This window comes from Pleurodeles waltl, chromosome 11, assembly GCF_031143425.1.
Source record: "Pleurodeles waltl isolate 20211129_DDA chromosome 11, aPleWal1.hap1.20221129, whole genome shotgun sequence".
In the NCBI taxonomy this organism is placed as follows: Eukaryota; Metazoa; Chordata; class Amphibia; order Caudata; family Salamandridae; genus Pleurodeles; species Pleurodeles waltl.
Genome location: NC_090450.1, coordinates 131769055 through 131785727, shown reverse-complemented (window position 1 = coordinate 131785727; position 16673 = coordinate 131769055).

Genomic DNA, 16673 nt, shown 5'->3' with positions numbered 1-16673 from the left:
GTGTTTTTATTGCTTTATGGTACGTAGCGAAATTTATAAAAACATACTGCAAACTGATTCACATTGAGAGACAGTCCTCAGACCCCAGTTCTGTAACTGCTCTCACAGCCTTAATATTTAATTTAAAGAACTGTTCCTGTTTTGCCAGTCGCCTCTTGTCTTTTGTTTTTCAAAGGTAAATTCCCATTGAGCAACATTTTGGTGAGCCAGCCAAGAGCTGATTGGATCCTCAGACCCGACTGCAATCAAAGGAAGGGGAACCTGCCTGGATGAATTCACATTTGTGCAACAAGAAAACCAAGCATGCGCAAAATTGATTGAAAATTCTGCTGAATCTGTGGGGTGAAGGTCCATCCTGAAGCAGCTGTCAGATGGGTAAGAGACTACATCAGACCCTAAGTCCTAGCATTTGGCTTGTGGCAAACTAGGAGAAAGCATAACCCACATAACTCTAGGAAGTCACCATTTGTTGATCATCAGCATCATGGAAGGTGAATATTGTTTATTTTTTTGATTTGTTATTTGGGTTGCTGATCTCTTGGACCGATGGGCAGGACACAGATGGTACACAAAGGCCCTGGGTGTAATATAGGGTCAACACCTCTTTTGTAAGAGGTGTCTTTCGTTTGGACAGCTGGGTGTGACACAGATGCTATGCATAGGCTCTGGGTGTGATATAGGGCCCACACTTCAATCTTACTAGGCTAAAGAAGTTTTCTCAGTGCTACCGGTTTCTTAACACTGTTAGCATCTGAAAGAAGTGAGAGGTGTGTTCGCTTAGACCACAGGACATGACACAGATGATACACAGGATACCTGAGTGTGACATAGGGTGTAATTTGTATGTTAGGGAATTAGAATGATTGGCATCCAGGAGATTAGGCATAGCTTGTGTCTGGCCAAGAAGGGTCTATGGTTGTTGGTTATTCCTTCCTTTCTCTGCATAAATTGTTATCCTTACCCCAGAGCTGATATCGACAAGATTGTGAGGTTTACTTTGTCCCAAGCACTAGTCAGAGCTTCCTCTGGTCACAGGATAACATGAGCTTGGAGCGGGCTAAGGTATTTCTGACAGGTCGTTACCTTTATGTTTTTGTGCCTTGTCAGCTTTTCTTCTAGCCAGTTGAGAGGGTCTCGTTTTGATATTGTGACATTGGTGAATTAATATGACAGTGTTTTGTCTTGAGTGTTGTGTTTGTTGGTGACCCAATTGATGCCAAATTTCATGCTGCTTTGGGTTAACAAAGGCACCTTTTCCTAGGGTGTGGTTCTTCATATGCATTGATGTTTGTGCTTATGTTTATTTTGCTGCATCTGTAAATAAAGTTGAGCTCAGTAGAACTAGTAATCCCTGTGTATATATTTCCCTTTACCAGAGTAGAGCTAGTAATCCCTGTGTTCATATTTCCCTGTTACTAGAAGAAAACTTAAAAATCCTCTAGAAACAGAGAAGTTAGAATGTGCAGAACTCAAGATACTTTAAAAGCATAAAAGCTAAAAAAAGTAAATATCCCCTAAAAGACTATCAACATTCATCATGGAATCGCCCCTAAAGCATATGCAAAATAAATTACCCACACATACTCCAAAGCTCAACAAGTTTTGCCATGAATGGCATGCACACACCAAGGCACATGCATACCCCTGGCCGAAAGAGGGAACCTTTGACAAAACATAATTGAACACATGAAACAAAACTAGTGGGGGAGGGGAGAGGGGTCCCAGTCCTCTGTGATCTGATGAAGAAGGAGGAGCCACAGGGTATGCTGAGGTAGACAAGAATCCACAGAAAGTGACGTTGAAGGCGGGTCCTGTCTAGGTGGGATTTAGAAGAGAGACGTCAACTGAGGAGAGAGAGAGAGGGAGAGAGAGAGCCCGTACCCTGGAAGCCCACCAAGAGAGAAGAGCAGCACACCCGCCATCTGAGGAGAGCAGGGGTAGGTACAGAGCCACCATTGAGGGAAAAACTGATGTAGGATTAAGGGAGAGGCTTTTAACAGGGGTCCGAGCCTCACCCGAGCTCTAACCAAGGAGAGGGGCTGACCAGCAAATTAGGGACCAGTGTAGCCTAGTACAAATGCAGCTTAGACATAGAAGAATCAGATGGCACCTTGGGGTGTGCAGGAGGAGAACAGCAGTGAGGATGTCCGCTGCTCCTCTTGAACATGCAGGACAACTACCCCAAGGAACATAGTAGCTCAGGAGTAAGGTAAGATCTGTGCACGACCATTATTGTCACCTGCTATCTTGCTGGACCGAAGAAATTAATCAGTCTGATAGACCTTGGCCGGAGGAGGGACTCTTCAAACAGAGGACAAAGCTGTTGCATCTGGCACAGAGGAGGAGATCCCAAGTGCAACTTACCTTACATGCAGGATTGTCTGAAGAGATGGGGATGCTATGTTGAGGTAAAACCAGTAGAGCTGCCCAAAACGAGAATATGCCTGCTACTATGGAAGGGCACGCCAGAGACCATCTATGTGCCATTGGCTCAGATGGATAAGGAAGGGCTAAGCTGCACCGTTGTTGGATGGGTCAGGAAAATGGATCTCATGCTTTGAGAAGAACACTGCAGGAATAACCCTAGAAATAGGCGATGTTAAGAGTCTGCTAATACCATTATCTGTGAGCAGACTAACACAGTGTTTGCCCGATCCTGCATCCCAACAATCATGCTGACAAACACCGAACATGACTGGGCTGATTTCAATTCATATATACACCAAATATGGATGGCCCTGAGAGAAATGATCCCTGACTGCTCAGATGTAGGTGAGGTAATGGCAGAAACCATCAAACCTGGGGAGACCATAACAGATTTCCTAGACAGAATGAGAGAACAATGGAGACAGCAGACAGTAGAGCCATGGATAGATATGGGCCCTCAGGTCGTTTTCTTCTACAATACCCTCAGAAAGAGGCTGCCCTACAAAATACAAAGTGGACTGGACAGCGTAGTAGGGCTTGACACTAAACTCTGGTGGGAGATATAAGTGCATATATTGCATTTTCACAAAAGGAAACCGGTAAAGGATGTGGAAAAACAAGAGCAGACCAAGAGGAACACTGCTAAATTGATCCAACATAAGCTGATGAAGACTGCCCATGAGGGGGCCACATTGACTGCAAGCATGCAAATGGCACCAGTTCTGAAGGAAGCTCCACTGCAAGACTCCAGAGGGTTCTGATATAGCTATAACAAGAGTAACCAGGGAGGTTGGCAGCATCCAAACCCCATACAATGCTACTATTGCCACAGAATGGGCTACATGGCCGACAGATTCTTACTGAAGGCACACCATGAGCAAAAGTCAATGAGCCGGGCCAGTCCCTGCAAAATATTTACCTGCTAAATCAAGCCAAGGGAAACCTGAATGCACCTTATATTCAGCCGCCGGGAAGTAAGTCCACTGCAGTGGTCAGGAAGTTGGACCAATGCATGGCATCAGCAACCACAGAGTGTCAATTCAGCACAACAGGGTGTGGCCACAGCTGCGGCAGGGAGGGGTACCTGTTTGGGGAAGCAATGTCTTCATGCAGACGCAAAACCCTGATGTGCTGTAAACCTTAATACCACCAATGCAAAGCATCCATTTGACATACACCTTAAAATTCACAGCAGTAAAGCTCAAAAGAAAGGCAAACGAGAGAACATTACGAGTTTAAACCTTTACTTACATTCGGGAAAACTCAGGGTTGCTGTGCGGCTGTAGATTGGGTATCCTATTCAGAGTCCCCCATTCAGGGCTGACCCGTACTTAAAAACCAGGCACCCAGATCCCCACACCCACAAGTCAAATGGGACGAGTTTCAATGACCAATTCAAAAGCTCCCCATTCTCAGGCACCCAGCTAAGACTGGAAAGCCTTTGTTGCATGGTCCCAGCAGCAGCAGTGCCTCCAGCAGCCCCCAGCCCAATGGGGGTCCCCTTTTAGTTCCAAAAACAAAGCTGTCCTTCACTGCCGGGAGCCAGGCTTCTCATGCGCTTGGGGTAGCAAAGACCCCATAACACTCATAGCACATGCATGATTTCCAACAGAATGTAGAACACCGCATGGCGTTGAGTCAGTAGAGGGTGTTCGCCAGGACATCCAGCCAACCGAGGCTATTCCCATAATCCAGGCAAACATCGATGAGTTCTTGGCCTTTCTCCAGACTCTCCACGAGGCAAATTTTTGCTGCCTCCTCCTTTCCCTAAAGCTTTCCAGTAGCAGCCGTGAACCGTAGGTCCAAAAAGATATGGGTGGTCATTTTGACCTCGGCAGTCTTTTTGAAAATGACCACCCATATCTCGGCGGTCTTTTTGAAAGAGACCGCCGAGGGACCGCCGTGCGGAAGACCGCCAGTGGTGGCGGTTTTCCGCTCGGCCTATTATGACCGTTGGCAGCTCTCCGTCCTTTTTCGGACGGAGAGCCACCAACAGCCATACTGGCGGGAAGCGGGGAAGTGGAGGTTGCTCCACCTCCACCGCCACGCCAACAGAACACCGCCCAGCGAATCACGTCCTGTGATTCGCCGTGTCGGTGTTCTGTTGGTGGTGTGGTGTCGGCAGAGATGCCCCCATGGCTCCCGTCCCCTCACGGAGGATCGTCGGACCAGGTAAGTCGATCGTCCGTGAGGGGAGGGGGGTGGGTGGGTGTTGGGTGTTGTGTGCGTGCATGGGGGAGTGCGTGTGTGTATGTGAAGGGGGGTGTGAGTGCGTGTATGCTTGCGGGGGGTGTTATGTGTATGGGAATGAGTACGTGTACGTCTGTGGTTATGTCAGTATGGATGTGTGCGTGAATGTTTGAATGTGGGTGTGCGTGTCTGCTTGTGTGTGTGTATGTTGGTGTGTGTGCGTGTGAGTTTGTAGGTAGTGCCTGCATGCGTGTCGTGTGTGTATGAGTGATGTTATGTCAGGGGTCGGGGTGGGGAGGGGTGCCCTGCCACCTTTGGGGGGTGGCAGGGGTGGTGGGGGGTGTAGGGGAGGGAGTAGGGGTGGGGGGTGGGGGAGACCCCTATCAGTGCCAGGGAAGGAATTCCCTGGTACTGATAGTGCTTACCGCCATGGATTTCATGGCGGTTCCTACCGCTGGAAATCCATGGCGGTAAGCCGGGTCAAAATACCGGCGGCGGTATTGTGATGGCCGCCGGGCTGGAGACCCAGGTCTCCAGCCCAGCGGTCATCTCCGCCCTCAGCCTGTTGGCGGTCTTACCGCTGCTTTAACACCGTCCGCCAGGGTTAAATGACCCCCATGGTCTGAGGGAGAGAGGTGTGCCAGGGAAGGGAGTCCAAAACACCCATCACAGCTCCGAGCAGAACAAAACACAGAGATATGTTTATCCCCATATCAGTATTAGCAGTAAGCTAATACGCAAAGCCTCACACATTCCATTTGAATAGAGCAGCAATCCCAATATTAAACACCACAAATCAGAGGCACACAGGGGCTGGAGAACAACTCTCCGACCCCCTCCGGTTCACAACAATTAAACCAACCGGTCATTTGAAAGTCCTGGGAAGCTCCCAAGCCAAATAAAACGAAGTCCAAAGCTAGCCTAATGGAAACCTCTAGAAAAGTGAGTGCCCAAGACACCTGACATTATGTGGGAGGGTCAAGTTGCACACAACATTCCAGGACTAGAGGGGCATGCAAGGCACATTGTGATCGCCGACCAATGTTCAGTGCGACCCGCCCCCTCTTTATACATCCCCCATGCATGTGTAAGTTGAAAACACCACCAACACTGATGGCACCCTTGTGCTCAAACTAGGGTACTGGAAGGCTAGTGTACATTGTTAAAAATTTAAATTACTGACATGCATGAGAATTACCCCACAAAGCATATCCTCAGAAGTACACTTAGTCAGGCATGGAGAGCGGGGGGGTCCAACAACCCATAAAAATCAAAGTTGCCTAAACAATAACCTGTTTTTTCCAGCTCCAAGAACTTTCCACATCCATAACTCCAATGGGATCCTGATTCACACCTAGCTCCAAAGACTTTTTTCTCTAACTGTTTACAATCGATGAACTCCCAATCCCAAAGAACTTCAGACATCTCCACCGGAATTATATCAAGACCTACAATATTCTCAAGTTATTTGTTTTTACACATTTGAACATTCTCTGTTTAGAAGGATAGGAGTGCTACAGCATCTATCCATTTTTAAAAAGTGGCCTTATCTAATGGAGTCTATTCAGAAATCACGACTGCACTTGCATAGGTATCTCTCCCATGTCACCTATAATTCCACCGCACCCAACACTGGCCTTCCACACACACTACACAGCACCCCTTTACACAAAAGGTGGTATCAGCACATGACTGCCGTGGGGTCCAGGACATCAGCCAGGTCATGTTATGTCTGTTCGCTGATACTCCATGCAGTAGGCGCAGATAGGATTCACTTATCCCCTGAGATAGCCCCTGAAAAAACAAAATGCCTTCTCCACCTCCTCCTAGGTAGAAATAGGGCCAGAATACAACCTAATAGAGTAGGGCACCAAAGGGTAATAACAAATCTGACCCGCTATGAGACCAATTCCACCTCATTGTACCTTCTCACCTAGCGATATCCAAACTGAGCTAGATAGTATGTGCAGGAAAGGCACCATAGGGGAAGATACTGTTTGGCCATAAGACAGGCTGAAAAGAGATTCTTAGGGGTAGCAACACCACCTAACCAGTGCACAAATACATTCACTCCCGCCTCCATCTTGTCCCAAGGTGGCCCTTAGGACCACCTTCTTTGCTATTCAACTCAATGATACAAAGAGAAATTGATCTTGTAGAGGAGGGTTGAATAACAGCATAGGTACCCCATTTCAGGAAAACTGGGACACTGAGCTAGATAGGTGCACACGGATAGAAGGAAAGGGGCAACCCCTAACTGTATGGAAACTCATGCTGTATTCCTTCTGTTTCAGAGGCAAAGGACAATTCCGCTGGGTACAAATGAAAACTGTGGCACAATCCTGCACATTCCGGACATGCATTGGGGAACCTCCACGCTGATGGACACTTGGTGGCAATGCAGCGAGTTTGCTAACACCCATCTCATCCCTGAATGGCGAGGCCTATGCCCCCTCATCACCGTACATACCCCAAACCTAGTGATTCCCAGAGAAGATCTGTCAAAATTGTACCAACACCCGCTAAGGAAGAAGAAGAATCTGATGCATCAGGCTCAAGAGAAAAAAAACTGCCTATTATTTTAGCGGGGCTTAGTGCAAGGGCATTGCAGAGGAATTTAGGCTGTTCACCAGTGCCCAAGTGTCAGCGGGAGGGTCCATACCCTTCTTCGCCTTTCAGAGATAAGCGAATGACCGCTGTTTGCAAATATCTGGATGGGAAATGCTCAAAAGGATAAGAGTGCTGAGCTCTGCCTTAATGCAATCAAGTAAGAACTGAGATCGATCCGCCTTAGGGTGATGCAATATCGATACATGTTAGACTTGATGACCGCCATGGATGGTGCAGTTTGTGTGAAGATCAGTGCATCATGCTGTACTTTCATACCTGCCAAGGATACAGACAAAGGAGCTCTGACTCTTGCTATTCAAGCATTGCACCAACTACAGAAAGACATGAATGAAGAGGGAGGTGCCCCTGAGCAGGAGTAGTTCACAATCTAGTTGTCCTGGTTACCCCAATGGCTGACTGGTCTGTGCAAGTCATTGTTGCCCGATTTGATCATGTTACTGTTTTTGCGTGTTTTCTACAAGTGAGGGTTTCCTGCTGCAAAAATGCAGTCCTCATATTGAGTAGGATGCAAGTAGCTAGGGAAGTGGTACACTCAAACAGTGTGACTGTCATGATTTGTGGGTTTGATGGTGTAGTTGAAAATTCAGCTAGAGGGGGGAATGTTAACATTGGATTAATAGATGTCAAAGCGCACAGCAACACATTCATATATACAAATAAAGTTGCAAACCCATTATTAGATTCTCCCGTTGTAAACTCTCAGGCGCTGAGGCCTAGTTCTGAGGATGCTGACTGACAGGTCGCAGGAGAGGTAACAAGTGCCTGACAGGCATAAAAAGTCAGATTGCATCTCACAGATAAGCACAGTAACACCTCAATGGTTCCTGGAGATAAGCCCCAATAAACCACACATGGCCAGAGGGGTGCGTTCACTCCAAAAAACACTATAAAGTTAGATGCCATATGTAGTTAGGAACACATATCCAATAAGAACACAGCACACACAGTATACGCAACAACACGCACCGCTCAGGCTGGACATCTGGACACGTACTTGCTGGCCCACATTGTGTCTAGACAAGGTTGAGGCCCACCTGCATTAGTTATCTGGCACTGTATTTATGTCTCAATGACAGCTGTTTGCCTTTTTAAGATGGAACTGAATTTATTTATTGCTTTATGGTACTCAAAGAAATGTATAGAAACCTACTGTAAACTGATGTACACTGAGAGACAGTCCTCAGACCCCTGTTCTGTAACTGCTCTCCCGGCCGTAATGTTTAGTTAAACTAAATGTTCCTCTTTTGCAAGATGCCTTTTGTCTGTTTTTTAAAGGTAAAGTCCTATTCGAGCAACGACCACAGTCAGGATTATAGCTATGCCAAGTCTTCAAAAATAATCATTCCCGGTTCCTGAACTTCTGAAGCACAAATGTGCTGCAGAAATGAAAATGAAAATGTTAATTCAGGTTTAGAGGTATTACCTTTTTGGTTTACACCACCACACTTTTATAATTGTGTTAATAATCTTAAACATCTCACATGAATTAATGTTCCACCGAAGAGATCTGTTTGAATTCAGAGGGCATTGGATAACATTATTGTGGGCCTACACATACTTTCATGTTTTGAGTTGACAAAATTAGTACATTTAGGTGATACTATGTTATGTTTAGTGGATTTGTGTAGCATGGCTAATCACCCCAGAGGGTATCCAGGCACTCAGCAGGACATACCTGAGGGAGGAGGAGGAGATGATGCCTGTTTCATCTGGAAGAGCCATGTCTTGAGGTTCCTTCTGAAGTTTATGAGGGAGAGGGACGTTCTGAGGTGTTTCAGGAGGTTGTTCTAGGTCTTGGCTGCGAGGTATGAGAAGGAGTACCCTCCACCTCTGGCTTTCTTGATGTGAGGAAAGTGTGCTCCTACCTGGGATGCAGATCAAATGTGTCTGGTGGGTTGGTAGAAGTTGAGGCGGTGGTTGAGGTACACTGAACCGGTGTTGTGGAGCGTTTTGTAGGCGTGGCTGAATAGCTTGAACTGACAACCTTTCTTTGGACTATATGCCAGTGAAGATTGTTGAGGTGTGGAGAGATGTAGATGTTCAGAATGTGTTTGGGGGCATCGTTCTGGATGGTTTGGAGTCGGTGTAGAACATGGTCTACTTGTGATAAGACCATGAGTGACTGTTTGCCTGGAGTTAAGTGGAATCCACTTGAAAATCTTGCTTAGTATTTGTATGATGTAGAGGCATGATGAGTTGAAGGCATTGATCTCTCTGCTCATGGAAAGTTTGGTGTCCAGGATGATCCTGAGATTCTTGAAATGGTCCATAAGGGTTTGTGGGGGATCACGTTTAGAGGGTCACCAAGAGGGGTCCCACAGGGAGTAGTTGTTGTCTCTGTTGAGCTGGAGGCAGTTGTTTTTCATCCAAGCAGCAGTGTTGCTTATGCAGTTAGCGAAGTTTGCTTTCGGGGTTCTGGTTCAATCAGTAAGAGAGAGGATAAGCTTTGTATCATCAGCATAGAATACTATGTTGATGCAATGGGCTCTGACTATGTCCGTCAGGGGTGTCACATAGATGTTGAACAGTGTTGAGCTAAGCTTGGATGATCCTTGAAGGTCTCCACAGATGAATTTCTTGGGTTCTGAGGTGGAGGGAGAGCATCTAACTCAAATAGTTCTCTCTGTGAGGAAGGAGGACATTCATTTGAGGGCTGGCCAGCAGATACCCAAGTGCTGAAACTTTCTGATGAGTGAGTTGTGGGTGACCGTATGTTCTGACGGAATGTTGCTTACACAAAAAATGAAGTGTTGAAAGTGAGAACCTTCAGGAGTGCAGCAATTTTTTGGGGTGATGCATATGGGGGTTGTGGTCTTAACCCAATCCAGCACCAGCAACTATGAGCGCCTTGCTGCTCACCAGTTTGTTCATGGATATATATAGCTGTACCTCTGTACAATTTACCACTGCTATCGAGTGCTAATATGCTTGTGCCTTCTCCTTAAGATGTGAAAAACATTGGCCTATACCTAATTTCAACATCTGATTTACTTGTAAGTCCTTAGTAGCTAGTAGCACAGATACCAAAGGCCTGTAAATTAATGCTATTAGTCGGTCTGCAGAATTGACTGTAGCACCCACTAAAGTATCACTTTAAAAGAAGTTTCAGGCTTGCCACTTCAGCCTGTAGTGCAGTTTTAAACTGCTATTTTAGCTTGGCAAAAGAACCTTCTTCCAGTCCTAAACTTGCCTTTTAAAAACCTATAAGTCATCCCTAAAGCAGACCCTAACAGCTCCTGTGGCAGGTACATGGCATTTAAAACAAATAGGACACGTGGCTTTAAGTTTTACATATCCTAACACTGAACAACTCCTAAAGTCCATTTTTCACTGGTTACAAATAGCAGTCCAATTGACTATTACAGTGTTACCTTATTACATTTAATAAAGTGTAACTTGAGATTGGGAGCAGGGAGGAAAATACTTTGTGGATTCTTTTGAATTGTATTTTAAAATACTCTTTAATGGTAAAGATGGATTTTAAGTCACAATTCTAGAACTGCCACTTATAGAAAGTTGTGAGATCCACACTGTTCCTCACCTGCGACAGTGCCTCATCCTGAACAATTTAGATGTTGATTAAGGTTCTTTCCCATTACTCATACATTATATAGCTACTCTAGATTGACCTTGTCAGTAAATGTTATTATTTAATTGAATTTATATCCATTGTTTGCATGTAAATTTAAAATGAATCCTCCAAACATAGGGGGTGATTCTGACCCCGGCGGTTCACTACCGCCGGGGCCAGGGTCGGCGGGAGCACCGCCAACAGGCTGGCGGTGCCCCGCAGGGCATTCTGACTGCGGTGGTTTTGCCGCGGTCAGAAGTGGAAAACCGGCGGTCTCCCGCCGGTTTTCCGCTTCCCTGGGAATCCCCCATGGCGGCGCAGCTTGCTGCGCCGCCATGGGGGATTCTGACAGCCCATACCGCCATCCTGTTCCTGGCGGTTCTCCCGCCAGGAACAGGATGGCGGTATGGGTTGTCGTGGGGCCCCTGGGGGCCCCTGCAGTGCCCTTGCCAATGGCATGGGCACTGCAGGGGCCCCCGTAAGAGGGCCCCACTTTGTATTTCAGTGTCTGCATTGCAGACACTGAAATACGCGACGGGTGCCACTGCACCCGTCGCACCTTCCCACTCCGCCGGCTCAATTCTGAGCCAGCGTCCTAGTGGGAAGGCTCTTTTGCACTGGGCTGGCGGGCGGCCTTTTGGCGGCCGCCCGCCAGCCCAGTGCAAAAGCCAGAATCACCGCAGCGGTCTTATGACCGCGGAGCGGTGTTCTGGAGGGGGGAACTCTGGCGCCGCCGCCCGTCAGGGTTAGAATGACCCCCATAATCTTGATTTAATTAACATTTTATTGTTTTTTTTATTTCGCAGGATAGTTTATATGTACATCAATGCTTTAATTCCCCAGTGCATTTTCACACCCATTCTAGCCCTTCATCTCTTTCAGAAAGGTGGCATTTCTATGCCGAAACCTGCAGTGAATTTCTCCCATTAAACAGGGTCAGATGACTGTGTCTATCTGCTCTATGAAGGGTTGTTGATTCCTCTCAGACCAAAGGGGTTAAGGTGTGACAAGATTTCCCATCCTGGCAAAATAATTAAGGAAGTAGTTGCACTGAATTACACTTCAAATACCTTGCCTTCAGCCTATGCAAAGGTACAGGGCAAACGCTTTTGTCCCACCAGACATTTAGGAGCTAAAGACAGGAAGGATATGGGAGTGGGTCATGTGTTGCCCCCCACAGAAAGGCTGGCATTGAAGATAAAAGGTGGCACTCCAGACTCCCTAATTCAGATCACTTTGGAACCTCTGAAGAATCAGAAGGACTACCCTACTGCCCTGCTGCTGGATAGACTACCCTGCTGCCCGCGGAAGGAAAACTGGACTTGCTCCTGAAACCAGGACTGCCAGAGAGACTCCAAAGGCTAGATGGCTGGCCTCCTCTGTGAGCCACAGGAACACAACAAGCTCCAGACACCCACAACCTGTCTGATGATGTTGGTCCCTTTTGGAGTGAGTGCTCTCCCCAAGGACCTGGACCTTTGAAGTGGTGCTAAAGTGGTCTCCTCCTACCAAAATCCAAAGCCTGAGACTTGAAAAGTTTTTCAGCAAAAGCTGCTCTAAGAACTGACAGGAGACTGGGACATAACTGCAAGTCAATCAACAAAGGTTCATTGCCAGCGTGATTGACCGCGCCACGGCATCCGCATGTACTCTGAATCAGCAAATCATCTTCAGCACCCTTTGGTGACATTATCCAGCCTGGTGGAACCCTTGTTGTATACCGCCTGCAGCCTCACCCTGCTGGAAGAATTAAAGCTCACAAATACTTCTAAGGCTTATGGGTCAAATGTTCACTAGGCTCGACAATGCCCAGCACTCCATTGATGGCAACAACTTTCTTGGCCTGAAAATCCAGCTTTTTCCACTCAGAGCTTTTCCTGCCATCATCTAGGGCTTCACCAAGATTCCATCCAGTGGCTCCCGGTTCATGACGACCTCCTCTTGGCCTCAGCCTGCTGCCTGGTCCCGCTGAGCACTCCACATTCTCCAGGAATTCTTCAGAAAGTCCAAAGTAAATCCTGACAGCGGTGAACCTGTACCTACATCTGACCCACGCTCCATCATAGTCAGCCTTAACGTGTGACTTTGTTCCAGTGTCACATGACCAGTTACAGTTATCACTATTTGTAACTACAAATTTAAAAAAATCATTATTCTGGTCATCCTGATTGTATGTATTTTGATTGGGTGTAATTTTATTTATTAAGCTTTCCTATATGTTTCTAAATTAGTTTGGGATTTCTTATAGGTTGTGTTTTTACAGTTTGTCCAAGCTTTATCTATTCCTTCTTTCAGTAATAAAGTGAGAGACAACCAAATAAATCATCAAACAACAAATTTCAAGTCCAGCACAGGTATGAGCCTCAGTTTACATGCATGTCTCTCTCCATCTAATTGCTGCAGTCTCCTTCATGTGGACGGTCTGTGGGCTCCAGGTTGAGTCTCCCTTTCTTCCACCACCAGCAGGAATTCTTTGAAGGGTACCTACATATCCCATCAGCCAGTCTGTGGTTTTTCATTGGGTGCATCCTCTTTCCCAGTGCTTTGCCACTAGCAGCTTGGTCAGCAGCAATGTCAGAGCCAGAAATGTCCTACTGGAGGCAGATATATCCTTTACCCTGCCCATCAGTGCCATTTGCGGTGATATATTTATGGGCAAATCTAGGATCCGTTGTACGGTGGTCATCACTTCCGACAAAAATATTGGATGCCTCTACCTTCCCATGCTAAGTGGAAAAATCCCACTTCAAGGGCTCCCATTTCCCATTTGCAAAGTATTGCTGGAGTATAATACACATGCTGTAGGGATCTGTACTGTATTAGTTTGAAGCAGCTATTTGATAATAGCTCTCCAATCTAGACACAAGAGTATTCCCTTAGCACATCTGAGACTGAGGTTACGAGGTCTACCCTCCCATCCCTCTCTAGTGGGAGCCATCCAAATAGGCACTGCTTCCTGTATATCCCTGTAGAGCTTGATAATAAATTGTTTGGGGGTGTGGGTGACCATGATTATCTGCAATAGCAGGAATTGTGTAGGCTCACAGGGAAGTCTGGTGTGATCTGTTGGCTAATGGATTTCAACATGTGGTAGAGAAATATGTCTGGTGGAGTAATCTCTGCATGTGTAACAAACATGTCTAAGGTAATGTAGTTGCCATCCTCCTATAGATTTCCCCAGTTTGTGATGCCATAATTGCACAGTTGGGATGCTGTTTTTGCCTCATCTGTCATAGAAAGACCGGATGAAGGGTAAGTGGATATCAAGGGAATATAGTAGAGGGGAGTGGACTATCCTCTGAAGCCTATTACAGGCTTCGGCTGTGTGTTGGACTATGCTGATATCAGAGCTATCCCGCAGCTGCCATACCAGCATTGCCATCACCAAAGAGGCAGGGTGGACCAAGTCGTGCTTATTCGCTTGGTGGGCCACATATTGCTGTTGGTGGGCCCAAAACGGCACAAAGTGTACTTCCTTACACAGATAGTAGAATTCCACAGGGATACTTCATATCCACCTCACTTGTAAGGCTGGGTCAGCATGTCGCAAGGTCTCTTTCCGCCCCAGGCTAGTCTGGTACTAAGTGACTTGAAATGATAGAAGAAGGTCGTATGCAGGACGATGGGAATATTAACAAAATAGTACAAGTACTTGGGAGGTCAACATTTTAAATTAGGCGTAACTTTCCCGCAATCATGAGTGGTAGTTTTAATCATCGGTCTATTTGGTCTTTGAGTTGACTGCTTGCACGGCTGTGGTTAAGCCTAGAAATATCCTCCACATCTGTGTTTATCCACACACCCCCAAGTATTTATTGGGGCCTTGGCACTATTCCAAGGGGAGGTCGAACCAGCTCTAGGCCCGCAAAAGGTGAGCAGGAACACTAATGACTTATTCCAGTCTACTTCCATACCAGAGAGTACCTGGAAGCTGATGAATTCCTGGAGAATTGGGTTAAGACTGTTTTGAGGGGTTTTTACATATTTCTTTATGCCGGTCAGTCAGTCAGAATTTTTTTTGGGGAGGTGAATTAAAACCATAAAAGTAGACATATGTACAAAACCTTTTAAGTACTCTAAAATATCCCAAATAAAGCTTTCCAAAAATTACAGTTTTGAAAAAAATAGAAAAATCTATTCATCCTACTTGCAGTCAATTATAATTAAACTGAAGTGCTTCTTCCTAATTCTATTGGCTCCTGCTACAAAGCTCACAATGTTAAAACACACAAATGGGTTCTAAAGCATTTGTAGATAAATTAGGGTTGGTCTAACCTGTTGGAATTTTCCCCTTTCAAAAATAGCACTATAAAGTGTTGTTAATGCATAGTAATTGTAGCAAAACATAGTAAAATGCATGGTATCTTATGGGGAAAAGCTATCACATGAACAGGGGTGCAACTCCTCACTTTATACTGTCCTTGCGGGACTGTCAATGACCAATAAGGGGTTTAACCTAAACTTTGTCAACAGAAAACAGTGGTAGGGGATTGTAACTGTGTACTGTTTGATAGGTTTTTAATAAGATGTAGGCCCTTACTGAGGGTTTAGTAAGCTCTCTCACCTCTATCTCTCTCTGCTGCCATGCATAAGAAAGAGTACCTTTTAACCCATATCAAATGTATTTTTATAATGCTCTTTGGGTTCGCAAATAACTATGGGCATCTCAATCTGACCACTAGGTTCTTAATATAGGTAAGGAAGGGGATATGGACTGTTCCATGTAGAGTCAGACAATCATTGATCACTGCATGATTAAACTCTAGGTCTGGATTAGACTCTATACTTACCCATCTCATCAAGGAAGCAAGGACTAAAAGGTCAGAGATGTAACCCATTCCCAATTCTTCATTGATTACATATTAAGGTACTGCCTGAAAGACCAGTGGCAGCCTTCTCAGAAATTCATTTTCCACTTTTTGCAAGTCCATGTTATCATTATAACCCCATATATTGCTCCCATGGCTGGCCATATAAATAGATTTTGCAAGATACACCTTAACCAGAACCTTCCCTGGTTTGGCTCCCAATCTTTTTGCAGAATCAAACATTGACGCTGTAGCTCTTGACAATGTGTTCCTCTTAGACTTCTTTGGGGCACTCATGACCCTTGCTCATCAAAAAGGCCCCCCAGGTAAGGGAAGGAGGCCACCTAGACAAAGGATTAGTAGCAGCCAGTGTGAGTTTGGCATGGTGTTACCTTTGCTTGGCAGCCAGTGGCTGTAGCACCATTATGAATAATAATGGTGACAGGGGCTGGTGATTTGAAATGTATTGGAGAGCTCCCCATTGATACATAGTTTAGCCTTATCCATGCCAGAAATGATGCAGGTAGGCCCATTTCAGAGAGGATCACAAACATATAGGGCCATCCAGTGAGTCAAAGGCCTTTGTTGTGTCTAAAAACTGCTGCAGGATTGATCTGATGTATAAATATGAACAGTGTCCATAGGTTGTGGGCTGTTGCCCCCCGATGAATCTTGCTTGTTCATGATGTATTAGTAGTGGCATCAGGGGCAAGATCTGATTCGCAATTACCTTGGCTAGGATCTTCGTGTTGCTGGTATCAGAGATAGTGGTCTATATGAGTCACAGCTATCCACAGGTTTAGAGGGTTTCAAAATAGTTCTCACAAGGGCTTCAAATATTGTAGGGGGTAGAGACCCGAGTGTTATACCTTTTGCAATTAGCACCACTATGTGGGGTATAACAGATCATTTGACATCTTATAGAAGCCGGGTGAAAGCCGTCTGAGCCCGAAGCCTTCCCATTTTGTAAATTTCATTTGGTATCCCTGAGCTCATCCAATGTCATTGGCTGTCCCCAGGTAGGCAGCTGCAGCATTTTCCAGGTA